The following is a 15,162-nucleotide window of genomic DNA, read 5'->3' as shown; positions in this document are numbered from 1 at the left end:
ACGTTGTTGTCACCATCATCATTTTTAAGAATTCTTCCCTAACCATGTTACATGGTGCTTAGATTCTGGATTACAGAGTAGCCAGAATTGTTTGCTTAGCTGAACTCCATTTTCATTTTTCTGTAATCTTTAAAGATTTTTGTTTTTCAGCACTCTAAAAATATTTCCATCCTGATCAGAAGACCACCCCCAGGAGTAAGGAAGACCACTAAAAATCTAAAAATTTTGTTTCAAGTTGAGTAGTATAAAAAGTTGCATTTATCAATTTACTTCAAATCAGCAAAATGTGGGAATTATTCCAAGAATATTTATTTGGAAACAATACCTCTAGAACTTACTAGCAATAGGTCTGCCCACACAAAAAACTGTCTGTACTCATTACTGCCCTGTAATAAAACTATGTTTTCATTAAAATGCTTTATTTGGAAGACTGGGTGGGAGGGTAGGGGAATGTAGGGAGGGGGCTTCAAAATAATTTTTCCATGAATTGAGAAGAAGGTCCTAAGCTTCAAGGAAAATAATCTGATCTGATTTATTTAAAATAAAAGCAGCCTCCAACCTCACCAGAGACAGGAAATGTCATATTCCAGGGAGAATTCCCCACCCCCACCCCCACTCACCTTGGAATTTCCGGGAGCTGAGCAGTTTAGGTCAGAGCGCTGGGGTTAAAACCAGCCCCGGGTTAGATGCATGCAGTTAAGCATTGTGGCTATGGCCTCCCCTGCCTCACGAGGAAAAACAAGGATTTACATATGTGTTCTTCAGTTTGAGGGAAGAAAGAGGAAAATCTCTCTTTCTACCTTCATGCAGATCAGGAGCCCCAAAAGTAGAAGATGAATGGGGGTTCCCTCCTTTACCTACCGGATCGCCCCAGTTCTTTCTTTCCCTCTGGGCTAACAGGAGGGGCCTCCCCTCCCAGGTCTGGGGCTTGGCGGGCTGGCAGCTCCCCCGCCCCCACCCAGCTGCCTAGGCGCCACTGCGCAGCTGTCCCAGTCCGTTGCCATGGCAACTGGCAGCAGCACTAGACTAAGGGGGAGAGAGGCAAACGGAAAAGTTAAAAGGCTTAACTTTCCTTTTCAGTGAAGACTGGGTGGAGAAGTTGGAAGATACCTCCCTTGGCCTCAAGGCCAAGGCATTCAGAGCTCTGGGGAACTGGTTCTTGGGTTTTAAATCCAAAACTTGTGCTTATTCCTCTAAGAGCACAGGGAACTAATCAATAGCATTTTAAAATCATTTAACAGGATTATAGCTCAACTGGAAGGTGGGGGGCAGGGAAAGGCTAGATCCTTCTACAACAAGATCAGTACAAATTATCCACCCCCTAATCCAGCCCACCAGCAGCACTTTAGACAAGGCTTCTCCTACCATCTGTCACTGAACAGTTAAAATTGCTTGGAGGGGGGAGGGGGTAACAGAAAAGGGGGAAGGGAAGTATTTCAAAGATACTATACAACTTTCCTTCTTGGGCGATTACTAGATCTAGAAACAGAATCGAGAGACTTGAAGCAATACCAAAGAACTTTTAAACCGAAACTCTAGGTAGAAAAAAAATGTTAATCCTTAAATAGTTTTAAACAAGAGAGGGGAGGGAGCAGTCCAGTTACAACCATTACTGTTAAATTAAAACCATTTCTCATTAGTCGTTCTTATGTTATAAAACAGTTTTAAATAATACTCACCTGGAACATTAATTTTACAATATAATCATTAAAAACTCCACATATTAAGAACCCCTGATAGTTGAGAAAAGGAGGATTGAGATAAAGAGATACTTAAGAGACTTGCAGTCCCATGAATTTTCCTTTCTCCTGGCCCTAAAGAACATTTTAGAGAGCCCCAAACCCCAGCTCTGCTGTACAGATAGATGCAGGTCTTTAGAACCAGAGAGAGGTTGGTGCCATAGAAGAGTAAGAAAAAGGGACAATCAGTGGCAAAGAACTCGATTAAGGAAAAAAAATTGATTATTTTGGTTATCAAACAGGAGAAATTACAGAGTATGAGAGCAAAGTGGACAGTTTTCAACTACAGAGGATTTCTTTAACCTTGAGTAGATCCATCAGGAAATCTGAGTAAAAGCAGCCTTTCTCGACTCTTCGTAACTTTTAAAAACTTTTCGTGGTTAAGGGATATGAAAACAATGCCAAAGGAATTAGATCAGGGTTATGGTTCTGTGATTAACTTGCCATGTGTGATCTTGAGTAAATTTTAGATCTAACCCCAGAATCACTAAAATGTGCCAAATAAATCCCCATTGCCTACCTCCTAGGGAAAGAGTGAGTTTATGTTGAAACCAAAGGTCTGCTAAGTCCCCCAAAGAGAACCTTTTGTAAAAATATTATAGGGCCTAATACAACAGCAGCAGGAAATACGTGACCTTCTAAATTCCTAAGCCATTAAACCATATCATATGCAGTAGTAACTCCTGCAGTTCAACACGTTAGACAGCAAGAAAGGAGGAACAGTGTCTTTGTTAACTGGCGCTAGCAAACTAATAAACCTTCGGAGAAAAAGCAGGTACCTTTTCTCCCAAGGGCAAAATCCTTATTCTTACTCCTTAAAACTCAGAAAAGCACTGGAGATGGCAGAATGGAAAGACTAATAGCAATTGTGTGAAGGGATAAAGGGCAGGAAAGAATGACAGCAATACTAACATATTAGTGAAACCTTTTAGAGAAAACAAGTGAATTCAATAAGGAAAGGAACACAAATATTCTGGTGTTCATCCTTCTCTCTAAAACATCAGGAAATAAAGAGCCAAATCAGTTCCCTTCTTCCCACTCTTAAAAGGCACATGGCTAAGATCCCTTTCTCTTTGGGAAATGGGTTTTGTAACAGCTGACAAATCAAATTGGGCCTGATGCCAGGAGTCAGAGTCCAACCATAATATTCTGTAAAGAATGGCATGCAATTGTCTTATAAATCTCCCGGACAGTCACAGATCAGAAGCTGGCAAGGATGACGACATAGTTCTGATGGAATGTGTCTTATCTTAACCTTGAAGTTACAGATCTGCTCAGGAGCAGCAGTAAGAAATGAGAAATGCACTCAGACATCGGAGGGGACATAATTCTCTTTTAGACAGTGCGACCCAGTGTATTAGGGTCAAATGAAACACAAAGCCAGACGGACAATTTAAGGGCTAGAGCCTGGACCAGATAAAGCATCAAGACTGGTGGTTCGTGCTGAGCTTGGGACGAGGGAGAGGTCCAGGGTGAGAAATGAGACGTGGCTGGCAGGATGATGGAGTGATTAAGGTAGAATCCCGATACCATGACAGAGGAAGAGAGGCTGAACCTCTGAGCACAACCTTATTATCCTTGTGGAAATCTCCATGGGAAGGGGTGGGTAGCCCCTCAAGTTTCTAGAGTCTTTCAGACGTAACAGCTCTCAGCCTTTTCCTGAACACACACAGGAACTCTCTGGTAAACGCATCAACAACCACAGACACAGGCCAGCAATTTAACTGCCCGTCAGATCACGAGAAAGAGCAGGCCCCACCAACCTTTCATATCAGCAACACAAAGCAAATTCACCTTGCAGGCCTCTGGGTGCTAGGGAAAAAACACCTAAATCGGGGATCTGGTGAGAATTCAGCCTTGGACAAACATCAAAGAGCTTTGTGGTCAGGCACAGTCAGAACCCACATTCCAAGTCGATGACAGGAAACTTCTTTAACAGATGAATCTTCCAGAAAAAAAAAGGGGGGGGGGTGGAGGTGAGGAGGTGAAGCAGAGAGGGACCAAAAAAACTCATACATTATAAGAGTAAAAGAAAAAAACAGATAAAAATTGCCAGTCCCCAGAAATTAGAGAGGGCATTCCAGAAAGCTGGGGCAATCCAGAAGAACAACAGATGTAATGATTAGGTCTCTGCATTACCAATCCATCCTGGAAGCATGGAGCCACCCACATGGAATTGCTGGTATCGGTCTGCTCAGTCCAGTTCAGGCTCTGCTGTGGTCCCTCCAGTTACTATTTTTCAATGCCAGCTGTCCTGGTGGCTTTTCTTAGATCTTGGTGTAGCATGTGTTTTTTAAAATCACTACTTAATGAGCAAAAATGTGTGTGTGTGTGATAGAGAGAGAGAGAGTGAGTGTGTGTGTGTGTGTGTGTGTGTGTGTGTGTGTATATATATATATATATATATAAAAATATAAAAACATAATTCTAAAACTTTCTCTAAGCTTTCTTTGTATTATTTAAAAAGTAATGAAACCAACTGCTAAGTTGCCTCACTCAACTACCCACTGATCTATCTGGAGGGGGTAGTCAGACCAAATGTCAAAATACAGAATCAATGAGCTCTGTCTTCATTTTAGAGTTTCAATATAAATTCTATAAGTCCACTAATAAGGCAAAATCCTCTACACAGAAAGCCATTCTAGAGTAGGAAAGGGCGAGGGCATATGCAAAGGTCCCTATCACGTGTATTAATTAAATATGCCGCTGATGGCTAACTTCAGTTGGTCCAGGCTTGAGAAATCTCCATTTCTCCCCGTAAGGCCCCTGGGGAAAGCTGGTGGCTTATGTGAAGATTAAATTGTCAGCTACAGCATTCTCTTCAAGGCATCCTCTTTATAGCCTTATTGTAGCAAATAAAACATGAAAAGAAACCAAATTTACAGAACCGTTTTAATCTGGTCTATGTTCTTTGCTCTTTATGGATCCAGAAGTACCAATGGTTTTAGGTTTTGTAACACATACAGCATAAAACTAAAATACCCTCTATAAAGATGTTTTCTTCCGCTAGATTTATGATTTCCAAAGTATTAGCCATGTGGCATTTTAACAGAAACACAGCATAGAGATGCACATTACAGCTGTCCTGGCTGTCTCAGGTTTTGTTAAATGGGCTGATAACTATCACTCCACCTCCACCAAAAGCCTATGAGCACCCAATTCAAGAGGAGTTAAAAGCTTTTTAAATGTCTATTTAAGAGACTGGATTAGGAAAGAGTTGAGGAAGAAGATTAACTGTGGTCGTTAACACCCCTATCATTAACAAGCCACATACAGACAACACAAACTTTATTAATAGAGAGGAGTGTGTAAAGAGGAAATGCTCTCCCTTGGCTAGCACGGCTCCAGCTTCGTGATCCTTTAATAATCAGGCCAAGGCACTGCTTCAACCAGTCACAGAATTATTCTGGGGCAAAGTATCCTATTTGTTGATTATCTCAGCCTTCTGCTCCAGCGAGCAAGGTAGTATAAAGCCTTTTGTTCTTTTAGATTAAAACATATACATTATAAATGGAGATAAAGGCTGCCTTGTAAATTTCAATTGGCTGTACTATCCTCCAAGCTCTGACCACCATTAAAAGATACAAATGAATGTCTACTCCAGCAATCCTCAGAACTGCTCGCAGTTTTAAGTCCGGTTCACTGGTATATTTAGCAATAACACACAAATTCTTGGTATCTCATTACCAGACCACAATCCCACAAAATAATTTTACATGGGATTTTTTTTTCCATTATTCAAATCAACTGAATTTCTTCTCTCAAGGGTCAGTCCTCTCTGAATTTAGTTAGGTCACACCTAAACCCATCACTGAGCAAGAGGTCAGATATTCACTTGTTCCAACATTCATTAGGAAGTAGAATTTGGTACCTCTATGGGCAAATGTCTTCCAGACGGTGCCTTCCAATGACCCTCTCCTTGGAATGTAGTGAACTCATCTCAAAGCACCATTGTCTCTGGTGGGTGTTAATTTCACACCCACTCCTCTCTATTAATTAAACGTGATGAAACATGAACTAGTAGATCTTGTCACCTTTCATGAAGAACCTAGTGATTTCATCATAAATCTTAAGAAAAATGGGTAACAGCAATGTTTGAGTAGATTACCATGAATCTTAGATTTTTACATGCCACTTTGGCAGACCACGTTCACACAGGATGGAAGGGTTAAAAGAGAACTGAGGTATCCAGCCTCAAATAAAATTATGGCCATACAAGCATTTTTCAAACAGCCATTAAAATTAAGACTCATGCTTATCTAGCTTGTACAGATTTGGGACATTAGCAGCTTAAGGGTTACAAGGGCCCCTTCAGGTCATTTCAACAAATCCTCTATTTTAAGGGAGAATTTCTACTGTGCCAGACAATTTACATTCTCTCATAGTCTTAGTTTAACAGATACTCAAAAGACATAAAAATTAATTTGCATAACCACAAACTAAAATCTCTAAAAATCTCTAATTTAGCTGTTGAGATGGTATTAGACTTTAACTCAATATGCTAAAATCTGATTAATATATCCTGATAAAAAAGGAGTTTTTATATAATTGGAATAGATAGATATCTCAGACTGTAAAACTTTTGGGAGTAAAAGAGAGCGTTCCTTCAACATGAGGCATAATTTTGTGCTTTGCCATTACCTTAGTGTATTAGTGACATGAATTATATTGAAGTCATAGCCTACAATTTAGATAAATAAAATCAAGCCAGTATTGAACTTTTCCCCATCCCATACAGTGGTATCCTTGGCAGCTCCTTGGCCATCTATTATGATCCTGACCAATTTCTCTCTGTGGCAATTTAAAAGCTGTAAAAAAATATATAATGGGTGATGACAGGAGAAACAAACCCACACCAGAAATTATTGAACCTTGTACGTCTTTGCAAGTGTCTCTATTGACATTTAAGTGTGAGTTACTATGCCACAATATCATAAAAGTGTGCTCTACACTTCAGATATATTGATAGTTAAATGCAAAGAAAGGAGGCCACCATCAGATAAATGGCTAAAGGGATGGCCAATCTCAGACCATCTAACTCTTCTGCTGAGCACTGACACACTGCTTAAGCCAAATAAGATGTTTCCGACTTTTTTTGTTCAGTTTCCAACCATCATCCCAATTCAAATCCTATGCCTAATACAGTAATTCTGGCCCTTCCTCTCAGATTGGTTGGTTATGGGACATTTATTGAGGGCCTAGTGTGTCAAGCATTGCATGGGCACTGAATCTAGCCCAGTCTTCCACTTAAGGACTGAGGACTTTAAGCTTCTCTTGTTTAAATCAGCACCAGTTAGCATGTCCCGAGGTTGTCATAAACAAGCTGCTAAAGGGGCAACCTGTTAACAGAGGCAGTATCAGGACTCGGAAGGAGATATGGGTCTTATCCCAACTAGATCACTGCAGGGTTGAACTGGACAGTTTATTTACCCTTAAGGGTGTTAGTTATTTGCCCTAATTATCTCATAGGTCTGCTGTTGGTGGGGAGGGAATGAGAAAACACTTTAAAAATGTAAAGCAAATAGAAATTAAATGTCTGATAGTAAATGATGTTAAAAACAACACTTTAGTAACTGTTCCCTCCTCTATTTTCTGGAAGTCTGTGTGGAATTGATTTTATTACCTCCAAAAGGTTTGGAAAATTCACCTGTGAAGCCAACTGGACCTGGAGATTTCTTTGGGGGAAGGTTTTTAACTACAAATTACATTTCCTTAATAAATACAGGACTAGTGAGGTTCTGTATTTCTTCTGAACTGAGCTTTGGTAGTCTTTCAAGGAAGGGATTCATTTTATCTTAGACGTTGAATGTAATGGCGTAACTATTCATAATGTTCTCTTATTACTCTTTTAGTGTCTGTAGGATCAGTCGTGATATCTCTTATTCCCAGTACTAGTAATTTGTGTCTTTTTCCCCCACATCAGACTTGCTCATTAATTTTATTGAATTTCTCAAAATAAAAACAACTTTCAGTTCCATTGATTTTCCTGTTTTTGTTTTACATTTCAACTATTTACAGCTTTTACCTTCACTATTTCTTTTCTTCTGCTTATTTTGGGTTTAATTTGCTCTTGTTCTTTTTATTTGAATAACTTGACATGTAACACTGTGTAAGTTTAAATATGATGGACAGTGTAATGCTATTTATCACGTTACATAATTGTGGTGTTAACACTGCTGTCTATATTCATTATACCGTGCATTAGATCTTTAGGGTTTATTTACTACTTGTTAAACTTTGCACCTTTAAACACCATTACTCTTATCCTTTCTTTTTCTAGGTTCTTAACCTAAAAACAGACTCTACTTTTTTCTGCTTTTTAAGTAAAAGCGGTTAATAATATAAATTTCTCTCTAAGCACTGCCTTGGTTATATCGCACACATCTGATATCATGTTATCGTTCTTACACAGTTCAAAATATTTTCTAATTTTCTTTGTGGTCTTTTTTGCTCCATGGGTTACTTAGAAGTGTGTTGTTTAGTTTCCAAATATTTGGGGATTTTCCAGATGTCTATCAGTTATCGACTTCTAATTTAATTCCATTATGGTCAGAAAACACTTTTTTTTCATGTTTAAAACTGACAAGGGATTTATTTATAAAATACCAATGAGCTCCTTAAAATTAAAAAAAAAAACTGAAACCAATAAAAACTCCATAGAAAAAAGAAGACATTTATAATATCCTCTTTATAAAAAGAGAAATCTGAGAAACCAATGGGTATATAAAGTGTCTTTATATTCAAGAAAACACACTTTATTTGATCAAATCCTTTTAGTTTTGAGATCTGCTTTTGACAGAAGATGGTCTGTGTTGGTAAATGTTTCTGTGCACTTAAAAAGAATGTGTATTCTGCTGTTGTTGGGTAGAATATCCTACAAATGTCTGTTATATCAGGCTGGTTGATAGCAGTGTTCAAGTCTATTTCCTTACTGATTTTGTTTGTTCTATTAATTACTGAAAGAGTGTGTTGAAATCTCCAAATATAATTGGAGATATCTATTATCTCAGTTCTATTGTTTTTTCTTTCTTGTGTTTTGACAATTATTATTAGTTGTATAAAATTAGGATTCTGTCCTTTTGATGAATTGACCCCTTTATTATCTAATCTGGTATTGGATATTTGCCCTACCTACCTCATGTCTGTTACAATAAAAGAACAAGAAAATACTTTGGAAAATATACAGGAAACAGAAGGTAAAATGTTTGCTAGAGGAAGTTAAAAATAACTTTAATGAATTTTGTGGACTATCTGTAAGTTTTATCTATGGTTGTCTCCAACTACACATATAAATGAGGTTTGCCTATGTTTTATCAGATTCTTAGATATAATTTATTGTTGTGAAATAACTGAACAAATTAGCAGTATATTACCCTCCACAACTCCCTGTGAGGTAAGGGAGTCTTGCTGATTTAGGAATGAGAAACAAGGTACATGGAGTTCAAGGATCTGCCTCAGAAACCAAACTTCAAATAAATATCCTAGCCTGTTGGTTGACCTCTTCAGCACAGGGCATTTTATTCCGACATAATTATACCCGCTGGCTCAGATGTGAACTTGCTTTATTCTAAGAATTGTAGATTACAATCAGAGAAATACTTGAATGCAATTTAGTTCTTCCTCTCCAAGAAGAAATAAATAGTAAGAGTGTGTTATAAAACTTGATCATGAAATACGATACAACAGGCACTTAATAAGTCTGAAGAATAAGACTGCATGTGAAAAATTTAAAAACTAGGTCTATGGCCTAGTTTCAGGTAGAAAAATCTGTCAGCGTTAATTTTTTTCCCTTAAAATTCTTATTCACTTCCCTTCTAAAAAACTTTAAATTGTGTTTAATTTTGATGAACTATTCTTACTAGAAACGAAATCTAGACTACACAGTCCATGGCCTCATTAGAATGAGAGTAAAAAATGGCCCAGCTAGTCTATTACACTCTTTAGAAAATCACACACAATAACAAGCACAGGTTTGTTATCCCGTGTTACTACCCTGAGGAGCTGAAAACCAGCCAATAACTACAACTCAGTCTTCTGTCCCTCAAGCCCTAGGCAAGACCACCAGGGGACTACACTGGTCCAAAATACTAGAATGAGTTCTTGATTAGCATTTTAAATTATTAACTTCAAAAACAAACTCCACGACAATCTAGGTGTCACTTCATAGAAGTCTTAGGTCTAAAGGGCTATTAGCTATCACCAACCAATTCCTTCCAAATAAGAAGAAAGTAAGGACCAAAGACGGCAAATGCCTCACTTTCGGATCTATCACTAGCTAATAGCAGATGTGGGAAGAAAACTTAGGTTTCCTGAGGCATTTTCCTCCCCACTTGTCCCTCATTTTTAAAAAATAACCTCTTCTCTTTTGAATTAGGTAAAATTTATTTGGTTACAGGACAGACAACCAGGATGTAGTGCTCTGAATGATGGCCCCCCAAAGATATCCATGACCTCATTCCTCAAACCTATGAATATTACTTTATATGGCAAAAGATGTGAGTTAAAGATCTGAAAGAAGAAATTTAACCTGGATTAACAGCGGGGGCCTTAAATGCAATCACATGTATCCTTTTAAGAGGCAGAAGTTCTGAGACAGACACACCGAGCAGACAATGCGAAGACAGAGCAGGGAGAGATGGCCATAAACCGAGGAATAATGACAACCACCAGAAGCTGGAAAGACAAGGAAGGAAATCTCCCCTAGGGCCTCCAGGATGGGCTCAACACTTTGATTGCAGACTTCCGGCCTCCAAAATTGTGAGAGAATAAATTCCTGTTGTTTGAAGCCACAAGAAACTAAGACACAGGGAAAATTAAAATTTTTAAATCATGAACCAGACATATAAAAACAATTACTGACCTCAAAAGAATTGTTCCTTAAGTGACCCAAAGAATGCCTAAAACCTTTAATCCTTCATTTTAAAGGGTAAGTTGTGATCGAGGTGATCACAGATGCAATTTACCCAGAAGTATGGCAAATCTGAGAAGACAAATTCAGAAAGGTCTAATATTTACATAGCTGCTAACAAGAACAGTGTAGGTTTTTCCCCAAACATGCTAGCTGGTAGAGCTCCCGGACAGACTAAACATAGGCAACAGTTGTCACTGTGGGTGTTCTGCCAACACAAGTGTAAAGTTGTCATCAGAAATGAGTATGTGGCTTCAAGTGGCTTACAGAAATCCAACAAATCTGCGTCCTGGACTCTGCACAAGCCAACTCTTCTCAGGATGACCTGGACTCCTTCCCATAAGTACAACGATCAGCTAAAGCCATCCTCTATACAGAGGGAAGGAAAATCAAAGCTTGTGTCAGGGAAAAGTGACAACTGCCCAAAGTCCAGGTTCATCGATAGTAACAATATGTAAATATCAACCATACTGAGTCAGTTATAAGTGATACCTCACACTGCAATTTATTGCTTTTAAAATCAACATCCAGAGCACTTAGGTCCAATTTCATGTAAGGCAAATGGAAATAAAAATAGACCAAGTTAGAAAAAAAATAGACCAAGTAAAAGGAAAAAGACAGGAAGACATGCCTTACCAGAAGTTGTTAAATGGGTTATTTCAATAAGATGTATAAATCATGCTATGTGGTTAAATTAAAATACCTCAATAAAAGCAAAAAATACTAGTCTTCCTCAGAAACCCTTGTACCCTGGATACCTTTCTCTCGTCTCTAGAGCTAGTCAAAGCCTCTGAAAATCACCAGAACTTCCCTAGATACATAAAAATCCAGTCACTTCAGAGGTATGTTCTTTCTTCTTTCCTCAGCTGTCATCCTGCTCACCTCCTACAAAACAGAAGCCGTCTGGATTTCAGACAGACCAGTGAAGATGTTATTTTCCCTTTTAGTGAACAATCCTTTTATGTTTGGATGCTATGGTATGCCTCTAAGTGCCTGAAATTTAACTTTTGTAACACAGGCTCAGCATTTTGTATTGTGAACAGAGTGGCTGGTACAAGTTAACAACCAAGCCAAGTTCTCCAAAGGCAAGAAATACAAGCCTAAACTTAGGATTTTTTTAATGTGATAGTCTCAGAATTTCAATGCAAAATTACCCACCAAAACTTCCCCAGCAGAGAGAAATGTTTATCAGATCTATTAACTGTGACCTTGTAAGAGAATCCACAAAAAGACAAGCAGTTTTTATTTGCATACCACAGAAAACCAAAAAAATCTAGGTTCAAGTCTTGAAATTTTACAAATAAAAATACAGACTATTAAGAACATCAAAGAAGGGGTCACTGATTAATTTATTTATAGACCCAAGTAGCTGAGGCTGAAAATGAGAGGAATCTACTCGGAGAGCAATCTAAGGTGGCATGATTTGGTTACCTATTCTTCAGATCAGTTGTTTTTCTTTTTCCCCAAAGTGTGGGTCTCCACACAGCTTTAAAATCAGTTCAGCAGAAACTGACCCGTGTTTTTGAGAAAATAAAATAGTATACTATACATGAGAAAGTACCAGAACGCTTTGCACGTTTATTTGCGTAGTGAAACTTTCAATGTGTGTACAGTCAGTGTAAAATGTATTTCTTACTGAGGGTCAAGTTAAAAAAGTTTGAGATATTGATACAAAAGAATGCAAGTAAAGGAATGAGGAATAAATCAGGTGAAAATGTAAGAAGCACCTGAGACAAAGTCCACCTTCTTCAAAAGCATATTTGCCATTATTTTAGGAAGTCAAATAAACACAAGATGCAATCAATGTTTAAACTGTAAGAAGTGGTAAAAACCTTTAATGAAATTTTCCTTTTATCCAATGGAACAATGATCACTCTGTATCTGAACAGGTAAGTATAAGGATTTAGTGATCCACTTACCAAAGGACACTTCCTAAACACTTTACTCATCTTCTCCTTCTAATTTCCAATTGGCAAAATAAAAGATTTTTGACAAGATAATCAACTTTACCATCTGTCATTTTAGATCAATGGTTTTCAGGTGGAAATTTTGCACCCCTCCCTCCTGGGACATTTGCGACATTTTGATTGTCACAAGCAGAAGTGTGAGGGAGGTGAGATGCATTTATCAGACTAGAAATGTCAATGGTGCTGAGGTTGAGAAACCCTGTAGTAGATCAAGATTGTATTCCTCTCAAACTTAAATTAGGGACAGATACACTTAACCTGTTATCACTTTCGCTCTTATAAACTAAGCAGCTGCATTATTAGCATACCTACAAATAGTTATAACTATGAAATAGGTTTTCCTTTTTCAAGTGCAGAGAACATGAACATCTATTTTCTATTCTTGATAAGCTCAGTTAAAATCATCTTTCTTTTGTGCAATGTCAAAAAGATCTCTAGTCATAAGAGTACTTCATCTGTATTTGAATTTAATACAGTAAACATTTTCCCCTTGACTCTAATTAAATCAGTGAAGAGAGCAGTATAAACTCTGGTACAGCCAATATGTAATGAAAATTTCTGTATTTTACTAAAACATACTGGAATGAATAGAATGGGCATTACCAACAGGATATGGACTGCACATAAAATATTTTGAAGAAAATATATTCAAAGACAAAAAATAACCCAAGTGATGAATTAGTCTCCAACACCCTAAGTATCACTCTCTTTAAGCAACTTCCTTTTTATCCAAGTTCAGATATCCTCAAAGGAGTAGCAGAAAGACAGATTTAGAAGATCTTTAATGTTGTAAAGAAACAGACATACATGGAAGGAAAAGTTCCTAGAGAAGAGCCTAATATAAAAGCACTGGGGACATGGACAATGCTTGAAAAGCACTTAGCATGATGCCTAGTAGGTACCAGGCAGTATTTTTTAAGTTACCTTTCGAAAATTTGTATTTTCAAACCGAAAGTCACCTTAGTTCTTAATGGAAAAATAGCAAATTTTTGAGGTGTAATGAGTAAGGAGGTGGTGAGAAGTACTTGATTATAACTGAAAACACAAAAACAACCGGCTTTCAAGTTTAATTTTAATCACAAATTATCCCTGCAAAGATTTATAAACTGGAGATCCAACCTGTCTCCACCCCACTGTGTCCCTAGAGGTAACACACTTCGGTATGTAGCTTTCCACAACTTTTTTTTGGATTATACAAATATCTGTTTGCAGTGGAAATAAGCATTGTTGCTACGACGGCGATTTTTCTTGGGTGCCTTTCCACAACAATACAGAGGTTTATCCTATTCGTTCTAACATTTCAAGCCAGTCTTCCTAAAGAAGCGAGTTCTCAAAGTCAAAGGACCTCCCTTGTTCCCTCGCAAACTCTAAAACGTGGTGGATGGTGGGATGTGTCGATGTGGGGAGCCAAACTCGCAGCATACAGGAGCAAACTTACAGCTTCCCTACCAGAGATGTGTGTGGCATGGAGGCCCAAAGGCTTCGTTAAAGTCACTGCGGATAAAATTCCCACCCCCACGCGCCATCACAGGCACTGAATCCCCTTCCTCGCATCCCCAAATCTAGCACCTCCCTCTTTTGCAGCGCTGATTGGACGACCTGCCCGAGCGCTTTCCGTAGCCTGCCCGCCTACTGGCTCCAGACTTGGTCCATCCATTTACCCGCCCAACTCCCGCATTCCCCATTGGAGTCAAACCGCTGCCTCCGGAGGAGCCCGACCTACCGCGCGCTTCGTGCTCATTGGCTCAGCGAGACGCTGCTCAGGAGGAGAAAACCCGCCTCTCACATACCGATGGCCCAAGGACCGATCACTCGGCAGCTAAAGGCAGACCCAATTGGCCTATACACTCGCCAGTCAAACTCTTCGGCTGCAAAGCTCCACAGAACCTACGGGGATAAAACACCCCGCCCCTGTTCTTCCATTGGTTGGCCGGACCCACCGCTCCCCCTTCACGAGCCCCCACCCCGCGGTCCATTCATTTCACACAATAACGGGCCCAACTGGAGTCGGTTCAAAACCGCATATGAGTAGGCAAGACTGTCCGCCACTTACCCGGGATCGAGACCGATCACTCACGTTATCGTCGCCCCTGTTCCTCTGTGGAGAGGCCGGACCACAAGCCACCGCTGCCGCCGCCTTCTGCGCAACGCCAACCGCCCGCCAAAACGGATCCTTCCCTGCGCCTGCGCGACCAATCCTGGGCCCAGACCCTTTCCCCGCCCATTACGTCTGCGCAAAAAGGGGCCCAACTCCCGCCACTGCGCAGGCGCCTTAGGTTAGCCGCCGTCTCCCGCCCGCCATTTCACGTGTTCCAAGCGCCAGGCGGAACTTCTTAACGCGCCTGCGTAAACTCGCCATTTTACTACACATGCGCTCAGCAGGCGTCTTCGCCAAAAAAAAAAAAAGGTTACTTGCTAACTACTTTTCTAATGCATAGTATCAGTCATAATTAGCCGAATGAGTTGAATATAATGTTCGGGGCGTAGAAGATTAAAAATTTATATAACTACCTTAAGTGCTTTCAAATATGAATGATTGGTTGGCTAG

General features: G+C 39.3%; 1 protein-coding gene across 3 annotated transcripts in view; it reads right to left on the bottom strand.

Moving 5' to 3' along the window:
- CBX5 (chromobox 5) overlaps window positions 1–14,825 on the bottom strand; it is a 33,808-nt gene extending 18,983 nt beyond the window's left edge. The window contains exon 1 of one of the 3 annotated variants that reach the window (XM_006203082.4): window positions 14,668–14,825. The gene's annotated coding sequence lies outside the window, so the exon portion shown is untranslated. Of the gene's footprint in view, window positions 1–861; window positions 949–14,337; window positions 14,491–14,667 lie in introns of those variants that run through there. The other 2 variants (XM_072972700.1, XM_006203083.4) reach the window with 2 other exon arrangements.
- Window positions 14,826–15,162: the final 337 nt, after the last annotated feature.

The sequence above is a fragment of the Vicugna pacos genome, chromosome 12, assembly GCF_048564905.1.
Source record: "Vicugna pacos chromosome 12, VicPac4, whole genome shotgun sequence".
Taxonomy (NCBI): Eukaryota; Metazoa; Chordata; class Mammalia; order Artiodactyla; family Camelidae; genus Vicugna; species Vicugna pacos.
This window is presented reverse-complemented; position numbering and strand designations above follow the sequence as displayed.